Source organism: Humulus lupulus, chromosome X (assembly GCF_963169125.1).
Source record: "Humulus lupulus chromosome X, drHumLupu1.1, whole genome shotgun sequence".
NCBI lineage: Eukaryota > Viridiplantae > Streptophyta > Magnoliopsida > Rosales > Cannabaceae > Humulus > Humulus lupulus.
The window spans coordinates 67421069-67442389 of record NC_084802.1 but is presented as its reverse complement, the minus strand read 5'-3'; positions in this window follow the sequence as shown (position 1 = coordinate 67442389).

The window sequence follows — 21321 nt, the reverse complement described above, 5'->3', positions numbered from 1 at the left end:
GAAAAGAGGAAGGGGGAACAAGCTCAACAAAAGGAGAGGGCCGCCTCTGAGGAGCTGGAAGCCCTCTTTGACGAGGCTCAACCAAACACGGGGGCCCCCGGGGCTAGTGTATCAGAGCGAGGTAATTCACCTTTGCTTTTGACTTATGCTCCCCATTTTGGGGACTTAGTTTGGGATAGACTAGTTTGTCGAGGCCCCCTGTTCGGGACCGATGGAGAAATGAGACCCTCATCCCCCATCACTGTAGACCAGTAGACTCTCATGTACTCGTTCGGGTTCCTTCAATATGGCAACTTCTTGGACCCGGATGACATGGGATACTGAATTCATTCCTTCACTTTAGGAGAATTGAATCGAGTCCGATTTCTAGATAAGGGTTTGTCCCAGAGGACTTTTAGCTTAGTTTTTACTTTCGCTTTTCCTGCTCGTATATTTTGCTAACTTTCTTTCTGTTTATCCATTTCAGAAGAATCAGATATGTCTAACCCAGTAGCCAAGATGAAGCAAGCCCTTGAGGCCTGGGCTGCCAAGGCCAGGGCATCAACTAAGAAAGCTTCCAAAGGTGTGCCCAAGCACAAGGTGTTGGGTGCGATTCTTGGGGGTTCGGTGCTGGAGCCGAACCCAGTCGGGGAGGCCTCAGCCGTGGTCCTCACTATAACAATTCACGTCGAAACTGTCCCAACTCTCCCTGCTTGTCCTTCGGTAATGGACCTGGAGCAGGAACCTCTGGCGAGTCGGGGGTCCGAGAAGAGAGTTGCGGACTCGGCTGTGGGTGAGTCCGCGAAAGGGGCGAAGAGGGCCAAGATCAAAGATTCTTCCCTGGCTGAGGATTCTTCCGGGGAAAGTCAGCTTGCCACCCGGGAACTTCCAGAAGCACTTGTGCTTCCCATCAATCCAGCCCTACCTGAAAAGGGGGAGATGATCTTGCGGGAGGAGCGGTCGAAGATGGTGTCCCAGACCTGGGAAGACGGCCGGGGAAAGAGGGAGGAAGTTTACTGAGCCTTGACGATCCGTCGCAAGGTCGAGTTCTCCAAGCATCCAGCTGCTTTTAGTGTTTCCCAGCCGATCGTGGATCAGCTTGTTGCTGAGACTGGGTTTCATCCCAAATTGGGGCAGGACACAGCCCCATTCGCCGCGGACCTGTTGGAGCAGGTTAGGGCTACTATGTCCAACCTCCAGCTGAAACGGTACGCCACCATGGCCAACCAGGACGCTTTATTCATCTCCTAGGCTATCTGTCATCATGCCACCACTGTAAGTTATCCATTTGTATCTCCTTTTGCTTTTTCGTATTTTTAATTTTGTGTATTCTTTTTAACTTCGATTTATTCCAGGAAGCATTATTGGCCCATCAGAATGCCGACTTGGTGGCCGAGATGGAAATGAAACTAGAGACGGGCCAGCTGGAGCTAGAGGCGGCTGTGAACCAGCGAGAAGCCGCTAAAGAAGCCCTGGCCAAGGAGGTGACCCAGGCCAAAGTGGACCGCGAAGAGGCTGCTCGGGCTCGCTTCCAGATTGAAGAGACTTCATCCCGGAAAGAAGCCGAGTATAAAAAACTGGTGGTTAGTCTGGAGGCGGAGCTTCTTCGTGTTCGGGGCTCTGAGGCGTCGTCTAAGGCTTTTCTGGAGGTAGCCGAAGCCCAATCTCATCAAGATCGAGAGAAGATCACCGCCCTTGAGACTTGGCTCCAGACTTTAGATGATCTGCTTCGGCTAGAGGTGAAGATGCATGGGGAGACCCGTCAAGGGAAAGAGTAGGCAGATGCCTTGCTGGAGGCTACCTTCGATGAGGCTATCTACATGTCCTGGCTCTAGGACAAGAACATGAACCTCCTGCTTTACCCCGATCCCGCCGCGAAAAGAGTCGAGTTCGAGGCCAAGAAGAAAGCTGACGCGAAACCCTTGGATGAGGAAGAGACAGATGTGGCCAACTCAGAGGCATCAGGACATGGGGAGGCCTAAGCCCAGGCCTTTTACTTTGTGTTGTTCTTTCTTTCTCCTTTTTTATTTATTTTTATAACATTTTTATGGACGCGGGTGCGTCCAAGACAATTTATATATGTATCTAATTTTCCTTCAACACAAGCTTTTCCGTTGCATGAAAGAGTTGAGTATTCGGTCCTGGTTCCAACGGCCGAGACCATTTGGAAAAATTAGAAAATGATTGTTACACCTGTGGAACGTGTTCGTCCCGATTTCGTAATATGGGCTCCAACGGCCTGGACCATCGTAGAACTCTAGACTTTAATTTTTTTTTTAACTCACTTTAATCGTGCCGTTCAAGCTCCAATGGCCTAGGCCATCAGGGATCAGTTGATCAACTTATTTTGGACCTGTTCGTACTTAGGACTCACGTTCTAACTGTTTCGGGCCGTTATGGCGAAGACATAGGTGGGTACCTAGTTATCCAGGACCATGTTCGGTCGACCGATTTTCAGGTTCTTTATACTCTTGGACTATGCATGTCCGAGTAGGGACTAGGGTTGAGCCTTGCGTCTTATCCAGTTCAAACTCTCCGGACCACGTCAGTCCAGGTTGGGACTAGACGTTAGCCTTGCTTCCTTTCGGGTTTATACCCCCCGAACCATGTCAGTTCGGGTTGGGACTAGGCGTTAGCCTTGCGTCCTTTCGGGTTTGTACCCCCCGGACCTTGTCGATCTAGGTTCGAACTAGGCATTAGCCTTACGCCCTTTCGGGTTTGTACCCCCCGGACTTTGTCGATCCGAGTTCGAACTAGGCATTAGCCTTGCGCCCTTTCGGGTTTGTATCCCCTAGACCTTGTCGGTCTGGGTTGGGACTAGGCGTTAGCCTTGCGTCCTTTCAGGTTTGTACCCCCCAGACCTTGTCGGTTCGGGTTGGGACTAGGCGTTAGCCTTGCCTCCTTTCGGGTTTGTACCCCCCAGACCTTGTCGGTTCGGGTTGGGACTAGGCGTTAGCCTTGCCTCCTTTCGGGTTTGTACCCCCTAGACCTTGTCGGTCCGGGTTGGGACTAGGCGTTAGCCTTGCGTCCTTTTGTTAGGAGTTGGGTTTCTATTGCCACCCGTTTGTACGGTCCGAGCTAAGAGCATTTAGCCTCTTGTTTTGTTTTTGTTCTCGGACTTGTTCGTATGAATGGATATATCCCCCCCCCCCCCCCCAAGTGAGCGAAGACTAGTCTTGGGTCACTTGTTTATGAAGATGGACGAACTTTCATTGTTTTACAATATTTCTTTATGATGTTTTGTACACATCATTTTAATATTCAAGAAAATGCCCTGGGGCGTACATTGTTTACAAGGAAAATTATAAGCCGAAACATGCTCTCCCGACTATTGATAGTACTTACAGAGATGTTCCGTGTTCCAGGCCCTTGGGACTTCAGTTCCGTCGAGTCACCTTAAGCGATACGTTCCCGGACACACTTCATGTTGGATTTCGTATGGTCCTTCCCAGTTTGGGCCCAGAACCCCCACTCCCGGATCTTGGGTTGCAGGGAAGACTCTTCTTAGGACTAAATCGCCGGTTTCAAACCTTCGGCTGTTAACTTTCAAGTTAAAATGCCGAGCAATCTTGCCTTGGTACATCTTCAACTGAACCTGGGATTCTTCCCGGATCTCTTCAATAAGGTCTAAAGATTCCTGGAGTATGGCGTGGTTCTGAGCATGATCATATGTGTCCCTCCTGTGGGATGGGATAGTTGTTTCCACCGGGATGACGGCTTCGCATCCGTATACCATGGAGTAAGGAGTGTGTTCGGTAGACGTTCGTTCAGTGGTCCGGTATGCCCATAGTACGCGGGGCAGCTCCTCCAGCCACTTGCTTTTGTAGGCTTGAAGCTTTTTCTTCAACGTTCCCTTCAAGATCTTGTTGACGGCCTCTGTTTGTCCATTTGCTTGAGGTCTGGCCACCGCAGAGAAGCTTTTGATGATGCCATGTCTTTCACAAAAGTCAGTGAAATGGAGGCTGTTAAATTGCTTCCCATTGTTGGACACGTACCGGCACACGATGTTGTTGATGACGAAGTCCAGGGACTTTTTTGAGGTGATGGTGTTCATGGGTTCCGCTTCGATCCACTTGGTGTAGTAGTCGACGGCCACGATAGCATACTTCATACCACCCTTTCCGGTCGGGAGCGATCCTACTAGGTCGATGCCCCACACTGCGAAGGGCCAGGGACTCGTCATTAGAGTTATTTCCGTTGGAGGGGCTCGCGGGACCTTCGCGTACCTTTGGCATTGTTCACACTTGCGGACGTAATCAACACAATCTTTCTTCATGGTTGGCCAGAAATATCCTTGTCGTAGGATTTTCATGGACGAGCTGAATTCGGCTGTATGATCTTCGCAGAAACCTTCGTGCACCTCATGCATGATTGCACTCATTTCGTTCCCGGATACGCATCGAAGGTATGGCATGGATAGCCCTTTGCGGTAGAGTTTTTCTTCCATCATGACGTATCTGGGGGCCTGGTACTGAAGCTTCTTGGTTGCTGCCCTGTCCGTGGGCAGCTCCCCGGTTGTTAGGTATTGGATGATGGGTCCCATCCAGGACGTAGAGTAGTCTATAGCGTTGATCGTGGGGGCTTGAATACTCATTGCTGGGAGATGGTTGATTGGGACCAGCGCAAAGAGTTTTGTCTCCGCATCCGTGGCAGTTTTGCCAACGTGTCTGCAAAAACGTTTTGTTCCCTGGGGATCTGGCGGATGGAGTGCTTCTTGAAAGATTGAAGTATCTCTCGCGTCTGTGTCACATATGCTGCCATCTTTTCCCCTTTTGTTTGGTATTCTCCTGAGATTTGTCTGATAACCAATTAGGAGTCGCTATAGATCTCCAGGCTTGCGGCCCTTACTTCCTGGGCTAAGCGCAATCTGGCCAACATGGCCTCGTGCTCGACCTCATTGTTCAATGCCTTGAATTGGAATCGCAGGGCGCTTTGTAACTGGTGTCCTTGTGGTAACACTAGGATGATTCTGGCTCCTGCTCCATTTTCGTTCGAGGCTCCATCTACGAAAACCTTCCACAAGGGTACTGTGGGATCGGCGAGATCGTCCTCTTCAGTGATCCCAGAGCATTCCACGATGAAGTCAACCAGGGCCTGTCCCTTGATCAATATTCTGGGGACATACGCAATGTCAAACTGACTCAATTCCATGGCCCACTTCAAGAGCCTTCCCGATGATTCAGGTTTTTGCAACACTTGTCGTAGGGGATGGTTGGTCAGTACTTTTATGACATGGGCCTGGAAGTAAGGCCTAAGCTTCCGGGATGCGATTAGTAGGCAAAACGTTAATTTTTCAATCAATGGGTATCGTGATTCCGCATCTAATAATCTTTTGCTTACGTAGTAGACCGGGAGCTGGGCCTTCCCTTCTTCCTGTACTAGCGCGACACTGATGGCGTGTTCAGTCACGGCCAAATAGAGGTACAACGGCTCTCCATCCACCAGCTTTGCTAATATTGGCAATCGAGCCAGATGCTCTTTTAATCTTTGGAAAGCCTCTTCGCATTCAGCTGACCATTCGAACCTTTGGCCTCCTCGAAGGACGTTGAAGAACGGGATACATTTGTCCGTGGCCTTTGAGACAAAACGGCTCAAGGTGGCTATATGCCTTGTCAGGCTCTGGACATCTTTGTGCTTCCGTGGCGAGGGCATGTCAATCAGTGCTCTGATTTTGTCCGGGTTGGCCTCTATTCCCCGGTAGCTTACTATGAAGCCCAGGAACTTCCCAGACGCCACGCTAAAGGTGCATTTTTTGGGATTCAACTTCATCCCATACTTTCGAATGATTGCGAAGGCTTCAGCCAGGTCATCAGCGTGTCCTCCGGAGGTCTTGGACTTGACCAGCATGTCGTCGATGTAGACCTCCATGTTCCTTCCTAGCTAGGCTTGGAACATTCTGTTGACGAGTCGATGATACGTGGCTCTGGCATTTTTAAGTCCGAAAGGCATGACGATGTAGCAATACACCCCCTTGTCGGTTTGGAAGCCGATATGCTCCTGGTCAGCTACATGCATAGAGATCTGGTTGTAGCCTGAGTAGGCATCCATGAAGCTCAAGATTTCGTAGCCGGATGTTGCGTTCACCATCTAGTCAATCCGGGGTAGTGGGAAACAATATTTAGGGCAAGCTTTGTTAAGATCCGTGAAGTCGATGCACGCTCTCCAAGTCCCATTTGGCTTAGGAACCAGCACCGGATTGGCTAGCCATATGGGATATAAAGCTTCTCGGATGAAGTTGATCGAGTATAACTTTTCAACCTCTAGTTTGAGAGCTTCTGCCCTTTTCGCCCCCAGGGGTCTCCGTTTTTGTCAGACCGGGGTCGCATCCTTGTCGATATTCAAGGCGTGGCAGATGATATTGCGGTCAATCCCGGTCATATCCGAATGATACCAGGCCAGAACATCCTGGTTCTCTTTTACCCGGGCGACGATGGCAGCCCGGAGCTCCATACTCAGGTTCTTCCTGACTTGTATCACCTTGGTCGGGTTGGAGTCGCTGATGCACACCTCTTCAATCTCGTCCATGGGCTCTAGCGCACGGTCTGCCCCTACCCGCAAATCCAGTTCATCTTCTTCCCCGATCCTTTGTCTCGCCGGGGGAGGAGGAGGGACTGGATCGATGTTTTCCTCAGAAGGTTCTTCGCGGACCATATAGATAGGTTGGGCAGACACGTGGTAACACTTCTGGGTGCTCTTCTAGTCTCTCCGGACCGTTCCTACTCCTCCGTTTTTGCAGGGAAACTTCATGCAGAGGTGGCAGATGGAAGTGATAGCCCCGAAGTCGACCAGTGCGGGCCAACCGAAGATGATGTTGTACGTTGTGGGGCATTCCACCACTAAAAATGTACAAAATTTGAATGAGCCTTGGATCTCCTTCCCCAGTGTCACGGGTAGTTGGATCTTCCCCATTGGGAGTATCGAATCTCCATTGAACCCGTAGATCTGGGTTGGGCATGAGGCTAGATCTGCCTCAATCAAGCTAATCGCGATGAAGGCTGGCTTGAACAAAATGTTAACGGAGCTTCTGTCGTCCACCAATACTTGGGACACCATCTTGTTAGCTATTTGGGCATCAATGACCAAAGGATCATGATGCGGGAAGTGGACGTTGCGGGCGTCATCTTCCGTGAAGGTGATGGGGAGATTCATCAACTTCGGGCGTTGCGCCGGTGCTTGGACCAAGGCGCATACCTCTTGGTCATGGTCAAGCTCATTGAGGTAGTGCTTTTGATCATTCTGAGATGGTCCTCCCAGATGCGGCCCGCCCGAGATGGTGGCTACATGACCATCTACTCGCGGGAGCGCGATTCCGGAAGGATAGGCATTCCGGGTCTGGGCGCCTCCACAGTTGAGGCCCCCTGTGGGACTTGTGCTCCCAGGCCCGTTGCGTATCCTCCCTGGGGAGGCGGGTACGCTCCAGGTGCACCTGGGATCGTGGATTGTCCAGGGGCTGATGGCATTCCCAGAACACCCACGGGCATCCTGACCCACTGGTGGAGATGTCCTAGCTTGATCAAATTCTCGATTTCGTCCTTCAGCTATCGACACTCTTCAGTCGTGTGACCCACCTCCTTATGGTATGCGCACCTCTTGCTGGTATCCCTTGAATTTTTTCCCCCTTTGAACATGGGGGTGGGTTTCCGATAATGAACCGTCCTCTTCGTGGCCAAGTATATATTTTCCCTGGTATCCACTAAATTGGTGTACTCTGAATATTGGGGCTCGTAGCCCCTCTTGCCCTTCTTAGAGGGATCAGACTAGTTTTGTCCTTTCCCCGATCTCTTTCCCCGGGAGGGGTTCACACTTGCTTCAGTCCCCCCCATCTAGGATGACTGGGCCCCGCCAAGAGCTGCACTATATCCGACTGGCGCCACCCTGTACCTGGGCAAAGGGGTAGACTGGGGTGGGGTGTACCCGGAAGATGTAGGACTGTAGATCGTGGGTGCAGCAAAAGTCATTCCAGGCGTACCTGTCGATCCCAGCGCTATTGGGGGCGTAAGATACTGCGGGGTCGGATATTGCATCACGTACCCCGGAAAGGTTTAAGCACTTAGCTAGGGAGTCGCCTGCCATCTGAATGCTTGGATTCAAGCCTCCTCTCAGTTGATAAAGCCTTGTGCCCTCCTTATAAATTCTTCGAGGGTGGCTGCCTTACTATGCTGCATGTCGTCCTAGAGGGGGGACTCGGCCCGGATCCCGGAACTCAGGGCCACCAAGTGCTGCCCATCATCCACCTTGGTTTTTGAGGCTTCTTCTGTGAAGTGCTGGATATAGGCCCTCAGAGTCTCCATGGGCAGTTGTTTAATGTTAGCGAGGGCGCTAATTTGCATATCCATCCTCATGGGTGCCACAAATTGTTTGTGGAACGCCGACTGCAGTCCGGACCAGGACTGGATGGATCCTTGCTTAAGGCTCTTCCACCATTCCTCCGCAGGTCCATCTAAAGTAATTGAAAAGCAGAGGCACTTGCCGTTGTCGCAGACGTGGGCTACTATCATTAACTGATTGTAGCGCAATAGATGGTCTCTGGGATCGATGCTCCCAGTATAGGTGGGTAAATTTGGCATCTTGAACCCCTTGGGGAGCACTACATCCAGGATGTGTTTGGCACAAGGTTCTTTTTCCTCTTCTTCGGAATCAGAACATCCTCCCTCCTGCTTACGGACCAGGCAATCCGTGACCTTTTTTAAGGTGGCCAGTTGTTCCATGAACTATATGGTCGTACATCATCTAGGGGAACCCTCTCGTTCCTCCTATCATTGAGATTATTTCTCAAATCACCTCCTCGGGGGCAGATCTTTTCCTTGCGGGCCAGCTCCTTTCGAGCGTTTAGCCCGTCGCGCCGGTCTACCCGGGACGTGTCATCTCCTGAGCTAAGGGCATTTGGCTCGTCATCATGCTGGCGCTCTCGGTGATCTTTATTCACGGAGGCGCTTGGGCAGAAAAGCCATTCTCGTCCAATCTGCATAGGGGCAGCCCGGGGCCTGGTACCCTGCGGGCGCATCCCTTGTGGATTGATTGGATGATCCCATCTTGGGATGGGATGCACCTTCTCTCTCCTAAGAGCGGCCGGGGGTTGGCCCCTATTTTCTGAACGAGAGGAGTTTTCCTCTGGGGGTTTTCTATTCCCTCGGGGTCGGCCGCTTTGGCCTTCCCTTTCTCTTGAGCCGAGTTAGGTGGGCCTTATTCAAGATCTTAACCCAGAGGAGGGATCGTCCTCGCATTTTCGGGCGCGTTATTCCTAGCTTGCGGGGCAGACGGTCGTGTTCCTAGAGGTGGAATAACTGGAGGACTGGCCTCCAACCCTTGGCGGCAATGAAAGCTTGCAGGGCCAGGAGGGATTCTTGCATCTGTCAAGTGGCTTCTTTGTGTTCAGATATCCTGGCCTCTTGGTCCAGGACTTGTTGTCTTAGTTTTTTCACCTTCTGATCCTCCTAGTCGGGGCCCACTTTTTCTGGGATCGCTGGATCCTCAGCTTCAAGATCATGGTATTCCCCCTCATTTGCCTCCTCTTCCTTGTAGTAATCTTCCTCATAATCCGCCCCATCTTCATAGTTCCGTGACTCGTTAGGCTGGGGCATCTGATAAGGTGCGTCCTCAGGTTGATTTCGAGGAAGAGGTTGACTGGGCATTGGCTCTCCATTGCCTTATTCTTGGTTAGTAGGGTCAAAATTGGCGTGCCTTGGGTTCACCATTGTTGCAGATGTTCCAGATCAACTCAAGCTTTCTCAATCTCTCAATGAAATCACCAAAATGTTTAACAAGTTTTTCGGAAACTAGAATTATGAAAAATAAGAGAGCTTAGAAAGTAATGAATAAAGATTATCACACAAGGAATTTTATGTGGTTGGGGCGTTAAAGAACCTTAGTCCACGAGTCAATTGTATTAGAGTTTCTAGGAGCTTAAGTAATGAATTCTCTGAATTTAAGCAGAGTGTCTATTTCTCAGAGAAGAATTTGATCCCTTTCCCCAGCGCACCACTATTCATATTTATAGGTAAGTGAGTGCACTGGGTTTTGGTCCAGACTAATCCGGGCCCAATAAGGGTATATACATTATTTGTTCTCTGATGGAGGCTTTAAGTATTTAAGTATATAAAATACACTAATCAAGGCCCATTGGCCTAGCCCAAGCGTAACCACACTATAAGACTAACGACAAAATGTTGCTTTAGTCTGGGTGTCGTGGGCTTTGAGGGAAATTCGGGGGACAAGATCTGTTAGAGCAGTGGCAGTACGGTTCTGAACCGACGGCGTGCATTCCCGATGTAACCTCTTTTGTAGGTTAGTTATGGGGACACAACTCCACATTTCTTGGGGTGATGTCAGTATCGAGGACACCTTATCACGCCCAACCTGGTTACCTGCTCCAGGTTTGTTTACCAACATCCCTCTTCATTTACCAAGACTCGGGTTCATCCACCGCCGTTCCGGTCTAATCTCGGACTTGGGAACCATGACCTCTTCATTCCATCCCAGGAGGCACTGGAAGAAGGACCTGGGAATATGCAACATGCCAACCCGATGCTCCTAGCTTCTATTCCGGGATGCCCTTTGGGGCTTTACCGAGATTTGGGCCACCAGAGTTCGTTCTGTCTTCGTCTGCTGGGCCTGATCTGGGCCTTAAGTCCCTTTAGGCGGCCCATAGACTCAGAATGTGGATCCGTACACTTGGGGAGAAACGGGGATAACAGTTAGCCTTTGTGAATTCAAGACATATCCATTATTATTTATTTCATCTACTCTTTACACTTTGTTTGGTAGAGTGGATTGTGGAGAGATGGAGAGGTGGGGAAGGAAATGAGTGGAAGGAGAAGTAAAATCCTTTGATAGAGAGGATAGAAGGAATGAGAGGAGAAGTGGAGGGGCGAGGATCCCTCCAAATCCACAATTTTGTATCCTTCCATTGAAGGAGGTGAGAGAAATTTTGTAAGTAAATTTACATATTTATCCTTAATAAATATTTTGTTAATTATTTTTTTAAATTTTTTTTTTTTAGATTTTGAGATTTTTTTTTTGTTGGAATAAATTGTATCGCTATTTAGATTGAAAAATATGAGAAATTGGAGGACTGGACTCTTTTAATCAGAAAAGCTCATTGTCTGGCCAAATGACATGCTTAGCCAATCCATGTGTCGTTGTATTAAAATTGTGACCAACATGGGAGAGAGAAACCCCCCGAAGAGTAGACAATAGAGCTTTAATGTCAGTAAAAATTACACCTACTTCATTCCAATACACATTGTTGCTATTCAAAACCAAACCCAAGGAAAAAGAATCAGAAGACACTTCATTAACTGGGAATCCTAGAGAAAACTAGAAAACCTAGAGCTTCTCTGATAAGATACATGTACCACAAAGCAAGATAGATAGGCATAAGTTTTTATTAAATCCATGAAAATAGAGAAAGAAAAAATAGATAAACTCTAACCAACAAGACCCCCTTTTTGTTAGAAATTGATTTCTTTGTTTAACCTTAATTCAGGAAAGCTGGAATACCTTGTGCTTCTTTATTAGTATTATATTATTAAAGTTGTAGAGCAAATTAATTTATATGAGTGGTAAAAATGTACAAATGGGAAATTTTGAGCTAGCCCTTGTATGTGTAAAAAATGTTAAATTTAAGACTATAACTTTGATCAATAACTAAGACAGGCCACACCTTGTAGAGGTTTTAACAGGGTTACCATCACTTGATGATTGGAAGATAATATGATTACTCCAAATCCTACTGTATTTGTAGAAGTAAATATTACAACAACTACAAACAAAGTGAGATTATTATTTCTTGTCCCTCTTCCTTAATTAAGAGTTCTATTGCGAGGGACAGATGTTCATCAGACCTTTGTGAATGCTTAATAGAATCACAATAATGATCTAACCAAGATATGTCTATCTTGCCAATTGTCCATGCGTTTTTTTTCTTTTGTTCCTTTCAAATCACATAGCACAAGCAACAATTAACATCTTTTGAAAATTTTCTTTTTCAATAATTACATATGAAGTATCAAAGTCATACTTCATCTTATCCTATCGACGAATCTCTATTTCAGATCATGGCAAACGAAACCTCATTTACAAGTTCTGCAAACTCTAGTGCTCCTATAATATATCCATTGTCACTTACTCCTTCTCCATCTTTCCGTAAGTCCACAACCAACAAACTTGACTTTCTTTATGAACTATCATATGTTCATGAAAAACACAAGATTACCAATAACAACCTTCCTTTGATTATCCCATACCAAATCTTCCCAGAATCCATTACTCCTTTTACCCGGTCCATTAAAGCGCTCATCAAACCATCCTACAAAGCCCCAAAAGAATATATCCAAGCTTCTAAATTCAATGAGTGTTGATTAGTGGTGAAAAATGCATATTTATTGAGTTTTAATGGCCAAAATAAATTAAGTTTAATTAATATTTTCATTGAATTAATATAATTTATTTTATGAATGAAAATATTTTATTATAATTTAATTTATTGTTATTTTGTATGAATTAAAGTGCATTTTGGCATAGAGAAAAAGAAAGAAGAAATAAGAGATAAATCTGAAAATAAATTGAAAAGTGGCATTCTTGAAGCCCAAAAATAGGCCTAGAATTCGGCCCAAAGACTCAGGCCCACTGAATCTCCCTTTCCCCAGCGCGCCACCTCGCGGCCTCTCCACACGCCACCTGGCCAGTAGCTCCACTCGTCTCGCGCCACGTGTTCGCTCCTCTCCTCCAAAGCAAGTGACCATCAGCCATACGCCCTAGCTGCCTCACGTTCATCCAATAACTCCAGCAGGCCCAATTGCCCAGCAAAGCCCAACACCCCACGTAGCCACATGACCAGCCTAGCCTCACCCCAATTGTCCAACAGCCTGCCAACGTGGCAGTTTCCCATTGGCTGGGAATGGGTCAAAACCCTCATCTGCCACAGCCACCTTTCAGCCCATGTTTTGTGCACATTGAGCCTTGCACATTGCCATTTTGAGCTTTAAAGCTCATCTTTTTTGGTGTTTTTGAAAAAGAGCATTTTGACCATACACCAAAATAGCTAGGTTAATATTTATAATAAGATTTGATTTTTCAAAATCATATTTTATTATTAATATTTCAGATTTATTTTGTAAACCCCAAATTGTTATTTAATTTCTTTTTAGTCCTTTTCTCCATCTATAAATAGGGACACTTTCTTCACATTTGGAATGTAATTTTTAGGTAGCAAAGCTCTACCAAATTTTAGTCTCATTTCTCATATTTTCTCTCTAGAATTTTATGAGAATGTCTAGCATAATAGGCTAACCTTCTTGGGAAGGTTAGGATGATCCTATATGCACTATGACTTTATTTGGTATTTTTGATTCACCATGTACTTAAAGTTTATATATTTGAGTGATTTATTTTCTTTCATCTCTATTTCTTCATCTTGTTATCTATATTTATATTTACTAATAGTATATAGATTTTGTCAAGCACTTTCTATGTATTATCAAATTAGTGAAAATAATATAGATAATATATTTATCATTTTCTCCATCTCATTTATATATATTTACTTTTGCTAAATCTATATAGAATTAGTCATGCTCTTTCTATGTATTTTATAAATAGTAAAAGTAATATTTGTGTTAGGTTTTATGTCCAATCTTTTATTGCATTATTGCCAATGGTATAATGTCATTTCTAGATTTCTCATAAGATTTATCTCATCTTTCCATGGTAAAAAATAATAATCACTTGAATACATTTTTGGAAAATATATTTGTGCTTTAATGTTAAATCTTCCAAATGAATAGTTGGGATGTGAACTATCCATTTGTGTAATTTTTGTGAATCAAAGATCCAAATAAATAAGTATGCATATTGGTGATTCTTGATCCTTCCTACTTGTTACCTATTGTTACATCACATTTTAATCTATCTTTATTTCTAATCTTTAAATCTCAAAAACAACAAAAAAATATCACTCTTTCCATTTTCCTCACATTATTTATCTCTAACATTTATTTATTGATTAACTTGTTTCTTTACCTTCTTGTGGAATCGACCGCCCATCTATACTATGATTACCGCTAAGTGGAAGTCACGTTTGGGTGTTAAACAAGTGTCAATTGAGACCTACTCCTGAGGTCCAATTCGTTACTTTACAAATCCCTCCTGAATTTATTCCCGAGTGGATTGCGCAAGGATTCACCCATATTCATTTTGGTGCCATTCGCTTAACTATTTCCCTTCATGGCCTCAGTTGCCGAATGGGTCTGCTCGACACCCGAATGAGGAAATACCAATATGAAAGCATTGCAACCATAGAAACTACATTAAACACAAGAACATCAATAACTACATTGTTTCCTAACTTTAATATGTCTCTTAAAGACAACCGCTTGACTGATGCTTTCAAAGTAGAGGTCCAACTTTCTAGAATTGACTAAGATCTTACTTCCATTGGAGCTACTCTTCACTACCAGATGGCATACAGACTCCATGATCACGCTCTGGATCTTTCTTTGCCAACAGCTGAAGAAGCATTTCTGGTCTCAGTAGACTCTACCCAAGTTCCAACATGCACTCATATTCCAAGGCAAATCTCTACATATGATCTTATGAAGATTTTGCCCAGTTCATGGATAACAAACTATGAAATGCTCCATCAACCTCAAAAAGTTTTCCAGACTCTTACTGAACCATCTTATCACAAGAAAGAAGATGGCTCTATTGAAATAATCTTTGAAAAAACTCAAACAAAGACTCCCAGTTGCTTTACCACCCAGTATATGATGACTTGTGTCACACCAGCTGATGTGGAAATCCAATCCTTTGATTCTCAAGGCAGCCCTATTTATGCTTTCGAATCTTTGGATGGACATAAGTATTGGGATGTTTGCGACTGCAAAAGCTGCCTAAAAATAGAAGAAGACCTCCCAAAGCCAAAGCGACGTCCTAGCTCAAGAAAACGACTTAAGCAACAACAAGATCAAGCAGAAAAAGGAATAGGATTATTAGGCCAACCCTCTGGAAAGTTTGACTATATAGTCAAATATTCTGCTCCCAAAGACTTACCTGACTCTCCTCTAGAACCAACTGGATGGGACATTGAGCTTCCTCCAATAGGCTCCCAAGAGCCTCCACTTTCGGCTCCTCAACAGAACATTTTTCCATGCTACAAAAAAGCACCAAAATGGATGAAACATCATGGAGAAGCTTTTCCTGCTCAAAATCAGTTCCAACAAATTCCACAAGTATGTATGATGACTACTATTGATTATGAGTCAGATTTTCCTCCTCTTAAGAGATTTGATAAACAAGATGACCAAGGTACGGTCTCTCACCAACCAAAGGTTCAAAACCCCACAACCAGGAACACGGATGGGTCTCTCAAAAAAGTATCTCCGGCCGAAGAAGTTCTCAACTGGCAATCAGAAAATATGATTGCCCAAAACAAGGTCATAAAGCAAGTTGAGTTACAAAATACCAAAATAGAGATGACAGTAAAACAATCTTAGACTACTATCATCGATAAACCCACTGCAAAGATCCAACACTTCTAGCCATCATCAAAGCAAACTCAGTCCCGATGCCAGTATTCCTGGAAAAAGAAGCCGAGATGAAGAGCCTTAAAACTCAATATGAATCCCTCAAGAACCGATTCTGCCAACAAGAACTGACAAAGGCTCCTTCAACTAGTTATTTGGGAACTTCGTCCCCATTTGGGATAACTACGACGCCAGTCCCTTGGCAGTTTGCTACAATACCAAAAACCTCCCAGCCTTTTCCTATTACTAGATTTGTGCAAGCAGACTTTGTTGTAAGATTAAGACGCATGCTTGATGAAAACCAACAATAGAAAACAAAAAAGGGGAAGAAGAAAGAATCACCAAGCCAACCGACAGACGAACTCAAGCAACTTATGGTTCATCCAGCCACAAATCCTCTGTCACAAATGATTCGACATACAAGCACTCTCCACATCGTAGAAAAAGAAGCAGACTCAGACGATCAAAGCTCTTTGGCTAGTTCAAACAATTCTTCAGATGACTGGTCTAAAGAAATGAGCTCAACTTATGATGATACTATACCTAGTTATCCCGAGAGCTTATCTAGTAAAAACTTATCCAGCAATGACGATGGAGCATTTCCACATCTGATGGTTCAACCTGCTGAATCAAACTTACAGACCGAACCAATTATCACAAGTAAAGACGAAAGTGGAAATGAATCAAAACCATCACATGTTCCCCAAAAATGAAAGAGTAAAGGTTCAAATTTTCAAACTTTTACTTTAGATGACCTCCCTCCATCAAAATGGCGCGAAAGGTTCCAAGAGTTTCAGGCTTGGCTTAGCCTAGAATCACAAAGACCAGAAGCACAGATAGGAATGGTTCTCCTCAACTTTGTCTCCCGTTTTACAGGCACCCTACAAGACTAGTGGACAAGTCTGGGCGATTACAGGCAAATAACGTTTTTACAACTTCCATTTGTCACCAATGCCCTGACCAATCTGTATATTGAATTCTGCAGACAGGACGCTCAAATCATTGAAAGACTACGCACAGAATTCCTTAAACTGAAATGTTGTTCAATGGATAAGAGAGATTTGGAGAAGCATTACAAAAAGATGACTCAACTGTTCTACCAAATAGGTGGAATTGATGATCCAAATCTAAAACAGGCTTTCCTCTCTTCCATACCAGAACCACTAGGAGAAGAAACCTTCAGACTTCTCTCAGGAACAGGAAGAACCCTAGCTGATGCTACGATTGGAGAAATCTATCTGCTAGTTCTAAGGGCATTGGAAAATATGTGCTCTCAGCACAAATTTATCCAAGAATTCATGAAACAATCCAAGAAGCTCGGAAAGGTTTGCAACCAAATGGACCTACGAATCAAATGTCCATCAGAATCAACATGTTCTTGTCTTCCAGAAAAAAGGAAATACAACAAAAGGTTTAAAACCTTTAAGACCTTTAAATCCTCAAAGGAAAAAGGACGTCGCTCATTCAAGTTTCTAAGAAGGAAGCGCTCTTTTAGGAAGAAGTCCGACAAATGTTTCATCTGTGGCGACAAAGGACATTATGCCAAACAATGTCCCAAAGGGAAAACTACCAAACTAATCTCCCACATTCAACAAACAAATGACATATCTCTAGAAGAAAATGACCTAGAATCCATCTTCTCTACTGATGACGAGATAAATCCAGAGTCCCTCTGTGCATTCGAACAACAGAAGGCTTCAGATGAATTCTACCACATGGCAGCTATCAACACAATACAGCCATCACCAATCATCTCCATGCAGATCCTCTCTACAAAATATGTTTGGCCAGTCAAAGTAGCAGCCTTATTTGATACAGGAGCATCATACCATGATGAACCCTAATGTTCTCCCTCTAGAATATTGGAGGAAAGAAAAACAATTCTTCTACGCTGCAAATGGAAGCATTTTCTGTATAGAGATCATCAGAAAACCAATTAAATTACCGTTCTTCCCAGGATGCTCTTTCATTCATAGAGTAATTGGCTCAAAATTACCAGGGAAGGATCTAATTATTGGTTTTGATGTCTACACCAAGAAAAATGGTTTACGAATCCTCCCTGGTGGCCTTGGCTACAAACAACATTTTGCTCCATGGGAATCCATACCAAACTATTTTCTCATGCCTCCTGATCCATTCTCCAAGGCCAGACAATGGCTCATAGAAAATTCCTGTGCCACAAGTCATGCCAAATTCCTCCAAAAATGTGAACACCCTCTATGGAAAAATCATCAGTTCTTCATCAGTTTACCATTCAAGCTCAATGAAGACGTTAACCCTACCAAGGAAAGTCACCCAGGCATCAACCCAGAGCATCAAAAAATGGCAACTGAGGAATGCAAATAACTACAACAACAAGGATTAATCAAACCATCCACCTCTTTATGGGCATGTTGTGCTTTCTATGTCAATAAGAGATCGAGCAGGCTCGGGGAAAACAAAGGCTGGTCATCAATTACAAGCCCTTGAATGAGTTTTTGGCAGATGATAAATTCCCCCTACCAAACAAGAATTCCCTATTTGCAAGCCTATCAAAGGCTCAAATATTTTCGAAATTCGATCGAAAGGCGGGATTTTGGCAGTTGGGTATCAAAGAGGAAGATAGGCCCAAAGCGGTCTTCTACATTCCAAATCACCACTATCATTGGACAAGCCTAAATTGACTTTCTGGGGATGAAGCTTATTAAAAGCCAACATGAGGCCCAACCGCACATAGCCCAAGTGTTGTTAAAGTTTCCCAAAAAGGACTTCACAAAGGTCCAAATCCAACAGTTCTAAGGAATTGTAAACTATTTATGGGATTTTGTCCCGAAACTTTCGGAAATGACAAGACCACTCAGTGACATGCTTAAAAAGCAAACTCCACCATGGTCACAAGAGCAAACTGTAGCAGTCAAAAGCCTAAAGGAGATAATGCAGACATTACCACCTTTGCAGATTCCTTCTGATGGAAAAAAATCATGCAAACAGACGCTAGTGATCGATATTGGGGAGCTATCCTACTTGAACAAGAGAAGACAAGGAAAAGAAAAATATGTGAATACAAGAGTGGCCACTTCAAAGACTCTCAGCGCCACTATCATTCTACCCTAAAAGAATTATTGGTGATAAATATGGGTATTACAAAATTTGAATTCCATCTGAAAGGTCATCATTTCTTGGTAGAAACGGACTTTGCCGCGTCAAAAGGAATGATTGGTCTAAAAAAGAGCAAAACGAAAAATGCCCAACTTTTGAGATTGGCAGTCTAGTTTGACAACTACTCTTTTGACATTAAACACATCCAAGGCAAAGACAATACTGTGGCTGATTTCTTATCCAGATCACCCCCTACTATAAATCTAGCCTCGGGATACTCACCAAAATAGAGTTATTTTACCACCTTTTATGTGCTAATTCTTGTGTTTTTAATTGATTTATTAAGTTTTAAAGTAATTTTGAATTTATTGGGTTTATTTTGATTTTATATATTTTTGTGTGTTTTTATATTTATTTTTTGTAAATGTTGTAATTAATTATTTGAATTATTATTGTTTAATTTGAGATAAAAAAAATGTTGTATTATTGAACTTAAATGTTAAATATAAATTAAGTTTTAATTAATATTTTCATGGAACTTATGTTATATATTTGATTATTGAAAATATTTAGTTTTAATTTAATTTATGTTTTTTTATAGGAAATATGTTGTATTTTTTGGCTCTTGAAAAGCAAGAAAAAGAAGGAAAAAAGTATGGTAAAACTGAAAATTGGCCCAAGCCTCTTGCCCCTTCCTTCAGCCAAGCCCCACAGGCCTGCTCAACTCCCTTCGGCCCAAGCACTCCACAGGCCCCTGCCCAGCCACCTAGGCCCGTCTCCTGGCCGAAGCCGCCATGCCAGCCTCCTGCTCCAGCTACCTTTAGCCAGCCCAACTCGCCCAAGGCCCAACCGAGGCCTTGCCCAGCTTCCACCAATCAGCCTTCCAGCTGCCTCCTGAAGCCCACCACACTCGACCCAGCTCCTGCCCAACCGAAGACCCCAGCCATTTCCTTCAATCCGCCAGCCTTCAGCAGCTCAGCCGCCCCACCAACACCACCCTGCAGGCCCAACGCCCCAGCACCCACTCCCCTACCTGTCCTAGCCACCCAAACCAGCCTTCTTTTTGCCTTGAGCCCATCATTTGTTCCCTTGTCCCTTTGTCCAAAAATACTATTTTTTTACCCAAACTTTTCTACACATTTTACCCCAAAATCATCATTACACCCTATAATTTATCCCTATTTTCCATATTACTATTAATTTAATTAATTTAATCAATTTAAATTGATTATTTTAATAATCTCATTTTGGATATAAATAGGGAATTTTCAAGACCATTAAAGGGTGCTTATTTTTGGAGAGGTTACACTACACAAGTTCTACACTGTCAAGACCTTTCTATTCTCTTAATCTTTTTCTTCTTTTTGGTCATTTTTTCTATGAGTTTTTAGAGGAAAAATTTGGGGGTTCATCCTCCAAATTTTCCTATTTATGTTTGTAATTTTTAGTTTGTATTTGCTATTCTAGTTATGAGTTTCTAATCTTTTTAAGATTATTTAGGTGATGCTGAAACAATATGTAACTAAATAGTATTTATTTTGTATGTTGATTTCCCTTTTGTGCAATAAAGTTAATGAATTTTCTTCTTCAAATATTTTCTTTCATCTTAAATATAATGTATTTTGGATCGTTAGCACATATTTACACTTTGTTCTTCATTAGTGCAAAAACATAATATTCTGGGTAAGATGTGTCATTAAATTGTACACATCCATGCTTAGAACAAAAATATTATGTTTTGCCTTATAAATAATGTTATTTGATTTTTTGTTGTTTAATTAGGTTGATTCACATTAAATACTTTGAAATTATACTTTTTGAAAAGTGAAGAAAAATCTTATATTTTTAGAAGTAATTTGTGCTTAAAATTATAAATCTATTTGGAAAATGATAGTTTGACTTATTTTAACTATCACTAAAACTTGAGAATCAATATACTTTTAAATATTATTGAACTTATATTTTGTGGATTCTATTATCTTAATAACTTTCTTCTACCATCTTGTTTAAAATTATTTATTTAGTTATATATATTGTCTTTAATATCTTTATTATTATATTTTATTTTATTTTCATTATACAAAAAGCTCATCAATCTTTGGGGCTAGGTTAGAATTTATAAATTTTAATTTAAAATAGTTTTCTTTTTTATTTTAGACAACTCCTTTGGGTTTGATCTCATGCTTACACGAACACTATATTTCATATGCGATTCGTGCGCTTGCGAGTATATGTATTTAAAACATACACGTTTTGGGTCCATCACTTCTTCCTCTTCTGTCACACACAACCAATATTTTCCCCGGGATGCAAAAAATATCCTTTAAAAAACATCCAACAAATCAGCCAGAGAAAGAGCAACTCACAGAGCAATCTTTCTTGAGAATTTTATGATTTCCAAACTTGGACCTTCTATAAAAAAAAATGACTTTGGAATCCATCCAAAGTATCCATTTGCCCAAATCCTACCTCTTCGAGATGCTATCTTCACACCAAAACCAGTAGCTCACATTTTTTGGTATTTGGCCAGTGTTTTTACCATAGCTGTCGAGGTATAAACTATGGTCTTGCACACATCCATAAAATCATTATTTGACCAAGAAAGGTTCAAACCAGCTTACCAAGTCCAAATGGACATTCTGTCCTGGTTCGCTCCATTGGAAAAATAGAAAAAGGTCCTATCGGCTGAATGGAAAAAGGTCCAAAATAACAGGCCCACTTTTATTTACCCAACAGGCCCAAA